This window comes from Protomyctophum parallelum (assembly GCF_964188405.1).
Source record: "Protomyctophum parallelum genome assembly, chromosome: 16".
In the NCBI taxonomy this organism is placed as follows: domain Eukaryota; kingdom Metazoa; phylum Chordata; class Actinopteri; order Myctophiformes; family Myctophidae; genus Protomyctophum; species Protomyctophum parallelum.
The window spans coordinates 28020355-28030906 of record NC_139711.1 but is presented as its reverse complement, the minus strand read 5'-3'; positions in this window follow the sequence as shown (position 1 = coordinate 28030906).

Sequence of the window (10552 nt, the reverse complement as noted above, 5' to 3'; positions counted from 1 at the left end):
CGGAATGACCATTTCCCATGTAAACCCGCGGCAAAAAACATTACATCGGATGTATTTTATTCTGAAGTATTTATTCGAAATGATCACCCTTCATGTAAACGTAGCCACTGTCCCCATGTCAAAAGCCCCTCTTAAAACCCATTCCCCAGCCCTTTACTGACTCTACAGCGTCCCAGCTATGTCCCCCCCCAAAAAACATCACACCTGCCGAATTCTGCAGTGCAAATGGAATATTAAATGTAACTTTATTAAAATATATCCCCATATAATCCAAATAAATTATCAAAGCATCAACATTAGTTTGAGGGTTTCTTACCAAGTAGGCTGCTGGGCTGTGCAGTACACCTCATGCCTGCAGGTCCTCAACAAACACTCAAATGAGGCTTTCAGCCAAACAGAGGCCTCAAACCTGGCCACCCCTTTTATGCACTACCCTTAAAGGGGCAGTGCGGCAAATGCATATAGGACTTCAATTACATTTATGTTTGTTCATTTTACACTTCCTTCCTCTAACTCACACACACACACACACACACACACACACACACACACACACACACACACACACACACACACACACACACACACACACACACGCATGCACATCCTATAGTAGGTATAGTAAACAAAACGAATGAACTTCTCTTTTCAAACTCTCACACGCGTGACGGAGCAGTTTTTAAAAGTTTCTAGCATTGTGAGTGACTATGAGCTGTGCGGCCTCTTTTCTTTCGTTGTTCAAGTTTTGTCTCCTGCGGTCAGCAGTGGCACCGCCCTACTGGTGTGCGCTCCTACCTTTTTAGTTTGTTCTAAATCTGAGAGTGTGCAAATTGAATGAAATGAACTTCGTTCCTTTTGTACACTCTAAATCAGGGATCTTCAATGTTTTCAGGCCACGGACCCCTTGACAGAGAGAGGTTAAGCAGGGACCCCCAGTGTCCCCACTACGTATTCAGAAACTCCTCAAGAAACCAACCCTTGACCCCTCGGATGTCAAGAACTACAGACCGGTATCACTCCTTTCATTCATTTCTAAAACCATTGAACGTGTTGTCTCCAACCAGCTCTCTCTCCATCTCTCACAGAACAATCTGCTGGATCCCAACCAGTCCGGATTCAAGAAGGCCCACTCCACAGAAACTGCCCTGCTGGCAGTCACAGAAGCACTACATGCTGCCCAAGCTGCTTCCCACTCTGCAGTACTGATTCTCCTAGACCTATCGGCAGCATTTGACACAGTGAACCACCAGCTGCTCCTAGACACCCTAGCGGATCTAGGCATCGGTGGAACGGCACTAAAGTGGTTCTCCTCCTAAATCACCGACCGGACCTACCAGGTTTCCTGGAAAGGTCTGTTATCATCCCCCCGAACCCTCCAAACTGGGGTCCCACAGGGATCTGTACTTGGTCCTCTCCTTTTCTCACTGTACACTAAATCCCATGGCACTATCATCTCTGCTCACAATATATCCTATCACTGCTACGCCGATGACACACAACTGTTTCTATCCTTCCCCCCCTCTGCCACTCAGGTGGAAGAGCGCATCACTGCATGCCTGGCTGACATCTCACAGTGGATGTCCTCCAATCACCTCAAGCTGAACCCAGACAAGACTGAGCTTCTCTTCTTCCCAGCTAAGTCCTGCCCTATGCGGGAGCTAACTATCTCCGTAGACAACGCCCTGGTAACGTCTGTCCAAACAGCCAGGAACCTCAGTGTTGTCCTGGACAGTCAGCTCTCGTTCAAAGCTCACATCACAGCTGTCACTCGATCCTGTAGGTTCACACTCTATAATATACGACGAATTAGACCGTTCCTCACCCAGGAATCAGCCCAGCTCCTAATCCAGACAACAGTCTTGTCAAAACTCGACTATTGTAACTCCCTCCTTACTGGCCTACCAGCATGTGCACTTAAGCCTCTCCAGCTGATCCAAAATGCCGCAGCTCACTTGGTCTTCAACCAGCCAAAATTCTCACAAGTCTCCCCCCTGCTCCGCTCCCTCCACTGGCTCCCGGTCGCTGCCCGCACACAATACAAAACTCTGATGCTGGCATTCAAGGCAACCAAAGGTATGGCTCCCCCATATCTTGCAAGTATGATTGAACCCTACAAACCCTCCCGCGCACTCAGATCAGCCAACGCAGGGAAGCTGGAAGTACCCTCACTAAAAACGCCGGGACAACGCTCCACACGTCCCTAACTCTTCTCCCTTCTGGCTCCAAAACTGTGGAATGCACTTCCCATTGCAGTCAGAACTGCAGCATCACTCCCAATCTTCCGCCGTAGTCTGAAAACCCACCTTTTTAGACTCCATCATGGCCCATAGCACTTACCCTACCCCCTTAGATAGCATTTCTGTAGACTTAGATAGCATCTGATACAGACTTATAGCATGTTATGTAGACGGCACTATAATTGCATTGTATATAGTCATAGCACGCCATAGTACATATGTATAGCATATAGTATATATATATAGTCTCATAATATAGATATTCCACTGTTACTTTCTTAGCTTACGCATGTTTTATGATAAATGCTTTTGTGATGTATTCCCATGCTTTTGTTCTTGATTATTGTAAGTCGCTCTGGATTAAGAGCATCTGCTAAATGCCTAAATTGTAAATTGTACGTATTATATAAAATTGTGTTGCAGATTAAACATTTTCATATATTTCATAGATAGCGTCATGGACTGAATTGTTTCACAGCACTATCACCAGTGTTTTTTGTTTGTTTGATGACTTATGTTTTCTATTAGGTTGGATTCATGTTAATGTTTCATACATACATTTAACCACTTAAACCCTCAAATACTTTACTAAACTTGCCCATTGGCTATGTACTTGTCCGCTCTATTCCTGAACCTCTTTTTTATAATAGTTGTAATAATAATAATAATAATAATAATAATAATAGAGACAACGGTGTCATTGAGCTAGTAGATCTGCTATTGTTAGGCAATGCTCCCCTCAGAATAGGGATTGATAGGGTTCATGTGGTTAATGTAAAAGTTCTTATCACACAAATATGTGGAGGATCCCCTAGGGGTTCTGGACCCACTGATAGCAATTGATATTTAATCAGAATGATAGAGCATTATAACTTTTAACTTTTTAAAATCAAATAGGCTACAAGTTACACTCCCATTAACTGAGAGTCTGAGAGAGTGTACATTTGAGAGTGCACAAAAAATTACAAATTTAAAAGAATTAACTTTTTTCCATTTGCACACTACATAAACCATAAACACTGGATTTTACAGTATTGTGTATGTGTCTGTAGACTGTAGGCAGTCTAACTAGGTTCCAACTGTCAGTGGTTTGTACACTCTATATCAAAGTACACTCAGATATCGAGTCTTTAACCCTTGGACTACCAGTCCCAATTATTTTGTTTGGGTAACAAATTGGCATATTTTTAATTCATTGTTTTAACATACAAGAAAGATCTGGTGGATTGAAGAGATGTTTTTTTTTTCATTCATTGCAAATGTATTCTCTCGATTCGCCACCAGATGGCGGGAAAGCATCATTATGCTGATTTTGGCTAAAATAGACGGATCTTCCTAAGTCACTTCCGGTTCAACGATCAACAACATCCTGTAGTATTTTGACCCTAGTCAATAGCTTGGCTGGTCCGGATTGCTAAGCTAATGCTATATTTTTCATAACTAAGTCAAATTAACCTCAAATCAACCCCAAAAGATCGCAAAATATCACATTTCTTACAGCGACGCACATAGAGACGGCGCGCGTGCACGATAGCGCACGATCACGCGGATTTCGGACGTTTTTTGGTAAATTACATCCAACATTAGTGATATTAGCGAAAAAATATAATTTTTTGCTCTTTTGACCCCGCGATAACTGATATTGATTGTCATTCCGTTTTTTCCGTTAACGGGAGGTTTAGATTTTTCGATTAATTCAGTTTTTTCCGTGAATTGTAGGCCAAGGGTTAAGGAGTCAAACTTATTGACGTGAAAAAGTTTAAGAACGACTGTTTTAGATGAGGTGAAATAATTTAATCTCACATAGGTAGCAGAGTAGAGCCCCAAGAGTTGAGGTATCATTATTGATCTTAACATGCACTAGCTTCATGTTATATTTAACCTTAATTAACTTTATCATCTGACGGAGAGAGGCAGCCACTGTATAATTCATCTAATTTCTATGTAAATAGCTATGGAAATGACAGCCCAATTAAAAAGCTTTACGGATGACACACACACACACACACACACACACACACACACACACACACACACACACACACGTGTCACACACATGTCCTCAGGAGATTAGAACAAGACTCTGATTTGAGTGTGTTTTAATCAGGTGACTGCTCTTTTATTTACGACACAATTTAAACTATAGTGTGTTTAAACTTTGTGTGTGTGTGTGTGTGTGTGTGTGTGTGTGTGTGTGTGTGTGTGTGTGTGTTTGTGTGTGTGTTTGTGTGTGTGTTAGTGCGTGCATGCGTGCGTGCGTGCGAGAGAGAGAGAGAGAGAGAGACCGACCAACCTTTGGGTCCTGCAGCATCTCGACATGTTTACCACAATGTCTCCATGTGTCTCACTTTGCCCTTGGAGGTAACACTATTCTTGGTGTTCAAAGGAAAAGTGGTGACCAATGACCATAGCCGAACGCGCTATTACTCTCCTCCCCAACATACAGCGCACACACACACACACACACACACACACACACACACACACACACACACACACACACACACACACACACAGTGTACTGCAGTGCTGTAATGAAGTAAATGCACTTAGTTACTTACTTTCCGCCATGGGCCTCAACCCTTTTTCAATTTCATTTGAAACAGCTAATGTGAATTAAAGTACTTAAGGGCAGACTGCCTGAATAATTTACCAGCTCTAATGACCCCGCTGGAATTAAGCATGAAGTTGTATTATGCATTTATGCCAAGAGGGGGGGGGGGGGGGTATTTCTTACTGAATGTGGCTCGGAATTGTCAAGCAGCGACAGTCCGTGGTTATGGGGTTAAAGTGTGTGTGTGTGTGTGTGTGTGTGTGTGTGTGTGTGTGTGTGTGTGTGTGTGTGTGTGTGTGTGTGTGTGTGTGTGCGCGCGCTCGCGCGTGCGTGCGTGCGTGGGTGCGTGTGGAGTGTAAAAACTAATTTGTGGGAGATAATAAATGACTTCATGGTTGATTCATTGTGACTTAAATTAACTGTTGGCCTAAGGTAACAGGTGAGGGTCACTGTTATCCTGACTTAATGCACTGCTTCCGTGAAGGTCTGCCACTGGTGGCAAGAGACAAAAGCAGGTCAGCTGTGTTTCGTCAGGACCAGGGGTGTTATTTCAGCAAAAAAGAAAAAAAAGGAAAATTAAAAAGCGACCACCCAAGCCTGAGAAATGACCGATCTACTTAGCCTGGCTCCAGCCCCTAAATTGCTAGCCACTCCCATTTCACTAGTAGGAATAAACACGCCATTGGGGAGGTTTAAGGAATTTATTGACAGTGAAGAAAAGGAGGGATGAAGGAGGGATGAATGAATGCGGATGTGTAGGTTCCGGGGGGGGGGGGGGGGGTCGCCGACCCTGGAGTCTTTGGGGAGGAGGTCGAATGGCACTCGTCGTGTGGCGTTCGTCGTAAGGCGTTCGTCTTACGGTGCGCATGGACGATATCCCCAAAAGGAGCAACGGGCCGCGACTACTTATTAAGGGAAGCAGGGAGGTTCGTACGGGTGGAACTGGTAGGCTTGGGAGGCCCATCTGCCAAGCAGGTGGGCGGCAAGGTCTTGGGGGCCTCGGCTGGCAGCGGTGGATGCTGCACCGATGTGGGGGGAGTGCTGTGGAAGTTGTGACTAGAGGAGGTGGAGAGCGTGGCGAGGTCTAGGGAAGGGAGAGTTGTAGGGGTGGAGCGAGGTGGCCGTGGCTACTGAAGTGACTAGAGGAGGCAGGGCGTGGCTAGGTTTAGGGAAGGGAGAGTTATAGGGGTGGAGGAGCGAGGTGGCCGTGGCTAGTGAAAGTGACTAGAGGAGGTTGGAGAGCGTGGCTAGGTCTAGGGAAGGGAGAGTTCTAGGGGTGGAGGAGCGAGGTGGCCGTGGCTACTGAAGTGACTAGAGGAGGCAGGGCGTGGCTAGGTTTAGGGAAGGGAGAGTTGTAGGGGTGGAGGAGCGAGGTGGCCGTGGCTAGTGAAAGTGACTAGAGGAGGTTGGAGAGCGTGGCTAGGTCTAGGGAAGGGAGAGTTGTAGGGGTGGAGGAGCGAGGTGGCCGTGGCTAGTGAAAGTGACTAGAGGAGGTTGGAGAGCGTGGCTAGGTCTAGGGAAGGGAGAGTTGTAGGGGTGGAGGAGCGAGTTGGCCGTGGCTAGTGAAGTGACTAGAGGAGGTTGAAGAGCGTGGCGAGGTCTAGGGAAGGGAGAGTTATAAGGGAGGAGGAGCGAGGTGGCTGTGGCTAGTGAGGGCCGAGGAGGGTGGAGGGCCGCTACGGAGAGGTGTCGAGGGGAAGTTCCGGGGGAGAAGGGTGACCTGGGCATACACATCACGGACGAAGTCGCATGGACTTAAAGCTTAACACTGAATAATTTTCATTGTATTTATACTCTGTATCTATACACATGACGAATGAACCTGAACCTGAACCTGAGCCTGAACCTAAACCTGAACATGAAATTGAGGGTCTGGGGCAGGATACGGGTCTGAGAGAGGAACCCGTGTCTGCGAGTAGTTTGTATTCTAGGTCCCCAAAAAAAAAAAAACTAGCAAGGTCTAGAACTGGGGGTGGGAGTGGGACGGGAGGAAGGTGGATCGAGCGTGGGGGAAGTGGTCTAGCTGGATCTCCTGGGGCAGGCACTCTCGGGGAGGCCCTAGTCTGGCCGTGGAGAGAGGGAGGGGGGACGGGGAGGGTAGGAGGACAGGAGAGAGAGGAGTGAGACGGCGGGCAGCGGATCGTCTGTAAATGACAAAAGACAAATATTGCAAAAATGGACTAATAACAAAGCACATTTGTCCTAGCACAGTGACCAAAACATTTGACGTGGAATATTGCAAATATGGACTGATAACAAGGCACATTTGTCCTGGCACGGTGACCAAAACATTTGACATGGAATATTACGAATATGGACTATTATGAAAAGGGATACCACAGTGGCGAGGTGGCTGGGAGGGGATGGGGGGACGGGAGAGGGGGGATAGGAGAGAGGGAGGGCGGACGGGAGAGGGGGGATAGAAGAGAGGGAGGGGGGATAGGAGAGAGGGAGGGGACGGGGGAAGGGGTGTAGGAGGGGTCGGAAAGGACGCTGGGGGGTAGCAGCGTGGAGTGAACGCTGGGGAGATCCAGTGTAGGGTGGTAGGTGGCCCGGGAGGGGAGGGTAGGCGGGTGAAGCCTGTGGGAAGGCAGATAAAGCCGGAGGGGAGGTGGGCGGAGCCTGGGGAGGGGGGCCGGGAGGGGAGGGTAGGCGGGTGAAGCCTGTGGGAAGGCAGGAGAGGCCAGAGGGAGGGTGGGCGGAACCTCGGCAGGAGAAGCCATGAGGAAGGTGGGCGGAACCTCGGCAGGAGAAGCCATGAGGAGGGCGGGGGGAACCTCGGCAGGAGAAGCCATGAGGAAGGTGGGCGGAGCCTCGGCAGGAGAAGCCATGAGGAGGGCGGGGGGAACCTCGGCAGGAGAAGCCATGAGGAAGGTGGGCGGAGCCTCGGCGGAGGCGGGCAGGGAGTGAGGGGGGGACAGGGGAGGGGGGATAGGAGAGAGGGAGGGGGGATAGGAGAGAGGGAGGGGGGACGGGGGATAGGAGAGAGGGAGGGGGAGGGGGGATAGGAGGGAGGGAGGGGACGGGGGAGGGGGTAGGAGGGGCGGAGGGGAGTTGGGCGGGGCAGCCGTCGGACTAGCTGTGGAAGGTGAGAAGGAGGGGGGACGGGGGCCTGCATGAAAAGGCCGGGAGCCTGGCTGTCTGACTGGCTGGCTGAAAGAATGGCTGGGGCTGAGTGAGAGGCTGAGAGCGGGAACAAAAGCATGTCATACGTCACAAATATAAAAGTGGTGATCGTGGATCGTGTATAAACCAAGAACGTAACAGTAGAGTATAAATCGACTAGCGTACTATACTATATACATGTGTACTATGAAGTGCTAAGCTACGTGAAATGCAAAGCTGGTGCTGAAAGAATGGCTGAAGGGGTGGCTGGGGCCTGAATGGGGCCCTGGGAGCATGGCAGGGGGCGTGGGCCGTGGCTGGCTAACTGGCTGCATGAATGGCTGAAGGAATGGCTGGGGTCTGAGAGAGGCGCTGGGAGCGTGACTGGCTGAATGAATGGCTGAATGAATGGCTGGGGATGGGAGGCTGGGAGCATGGCTGGCTGACCGACTGGCTGCAAACAAGTACAAATTGCAATTTAGCAGACGCTCTTGATCCAGAGCGACTTACGTTTAAGCAGGAACAAAGCATGTCGTACATCACATATATAAAAGTAGTTATCGTGAATCATGTATAAACTAAGAACGTAACAGTAGTATCTATGTCAGCTAGCGTACTATGCTATATTATATTATACAATATACGTGTTATGAAGTGCTAGGACTACATAAAATGCACGTCTGGTGCTGAATGAATGGCTGAAGGGGTGGCTGGGGTCTGTGAGAGGCGCTGGGAGCATGGCTGGCTGAAAGAATGGCTGAATGGCTGGGGATGGGAGGCTGGGAGCATGGCTGTCTGACTGAAGGCTGAGTGAATGGCAAGCAATTGTTATGTCCATACGGTAAGATTCGCACGACATAAGGAAGCTTGGCTGCAGGGAAGCACTGTGAAAATGTGAACTGTTAACGTTAAAGAAGGCTGCGTGGAAGCCTGAGACCACAGGGAGAAGCACTATAGTGCAGTCCGTTAGCTGGCCTTCAGCGACCCTGTGTGGTTTCAGCAGGAACTGCTTCTGGTTGTGGCTGTCACGGAGTGATGACGTGACGGGCTGCGCGTAGTGTGAGCTTCGGGCATGAATGGAAAGCCGTAGCCCTGAGCTACGCTGTGACTTAATGAAAGGACGGACGGTTGAATGAAACTTAGCTTTGTGAGTTGTAGTGTTGGGGAGGCGGATGGATCGTTCGGTTTGGCTCGAACGGCGTGGCTCTTGAACTGTGGGTGGCGTCATCTGATCGGCGAGGGTCCGGTGTCGTGACGGTGTGCCGGTTTTGAAGTTGGGGAGGCCATCTGTCTGTGTATCCCGCAGCAAAGGTAGGAGGTAGAATGCTGGTTCCGTGGACGAACGGTGAGTGAGGAAATGGTAGTAATAGAAATTGTGAGAAGCCTGTAGGAAGGCGGCTGGTGTGGATCTGTCCCCCCCATTCCCCCCCATCCAATTGGCGTCAGATTACAAAGAGGTTGTTCCAGTGCCTCCACGGTCCACGCTACCCAAAACCCCCCAAAATGCACATACAAAACTGTTGGCACTGTTTTGGCACAGTTATTATATTATTATGAATTACCTGGCTGTGATTCCTCCTCCTCCCATGTGTCTCAAAACGTAAAAGTTTAACCACATTATCAGCCAACAGCAGCTCGAGCATGGTCAAAACTCACTGACCATCTGTAAGTAGCCTATTCTATATAAAATGTACAACACCATCATCTCCTGGGCAGCTTTCATGAGAGGAGAGGGTTCGCATGTTTTAAACATGTAGTTAGTGTTGGGCTGCAAAAACCATGCACCTCGAGAGAAAAAAAATGAAGAAAAAAGAAACAACTGCAGCTTACCGGGGTTGACAGTGGTGGAGATTTCATTAGCGACGTCGACCTCCTTCCTCCTTTCCCCATAAATATAGTGTAATAATAATAATATACAAAGATACTTCCACAGCCTTACTAGAGCATGCGGTTCCCAAAGTGGGGTCCAGGGACCCCCAGGGGTCCTTGAGCGAGTTCCTTCCAGGGGGTACCCAGCTACATGATAGTTAATTGGAACCAAATGGACCCTTATGGCATGTCATGTGGACACTCTCAGAGTCTGTCTGTCTGTCTGTCTCCCTCTCTGTCCGTGTCAATGCAGGGGTGAACGTGGCTTGACGTTCTTGCCAGAACTTTTCATACTGCACGTGCAGATGCATGGAGTACGATGTAGGCTACTGTAGATATTACACGATGTCATGCATAGACAATGATTTGTTTTCTTTTCATTTTTTCTCAATGAAATGGTTTGTGTACAATCCTTGATTATCGGATTGTGTAGTCTACCACAGAATAATGTGTTAATGTTGACACAGAACATCAAAATGAATTTCAAACAAAATGTCAACATGAATATCAATACAGTAACTTTAAAATGTCTGTGGAATTTAATTTGCCTCTACCAGCACACCCACGCGCGCACGCATGCACGCACACCATCATCGGTGGTCACTCGTATCCGAGTGTGACTGTCCTCCTTCTTGGTCCTTGTGGGTCGTCAGATGGCGATGGAGGCCGATTCTGGACCCGATTACTCTGGTGCAGTGGGAATGTAGTGGTGGGTTTGGGTTGGACCGGTTTATTGGATGCTCTCTCCTTTCTGAGTCTGCGCTTGTCCTGTGCAGCATGGCGGAGG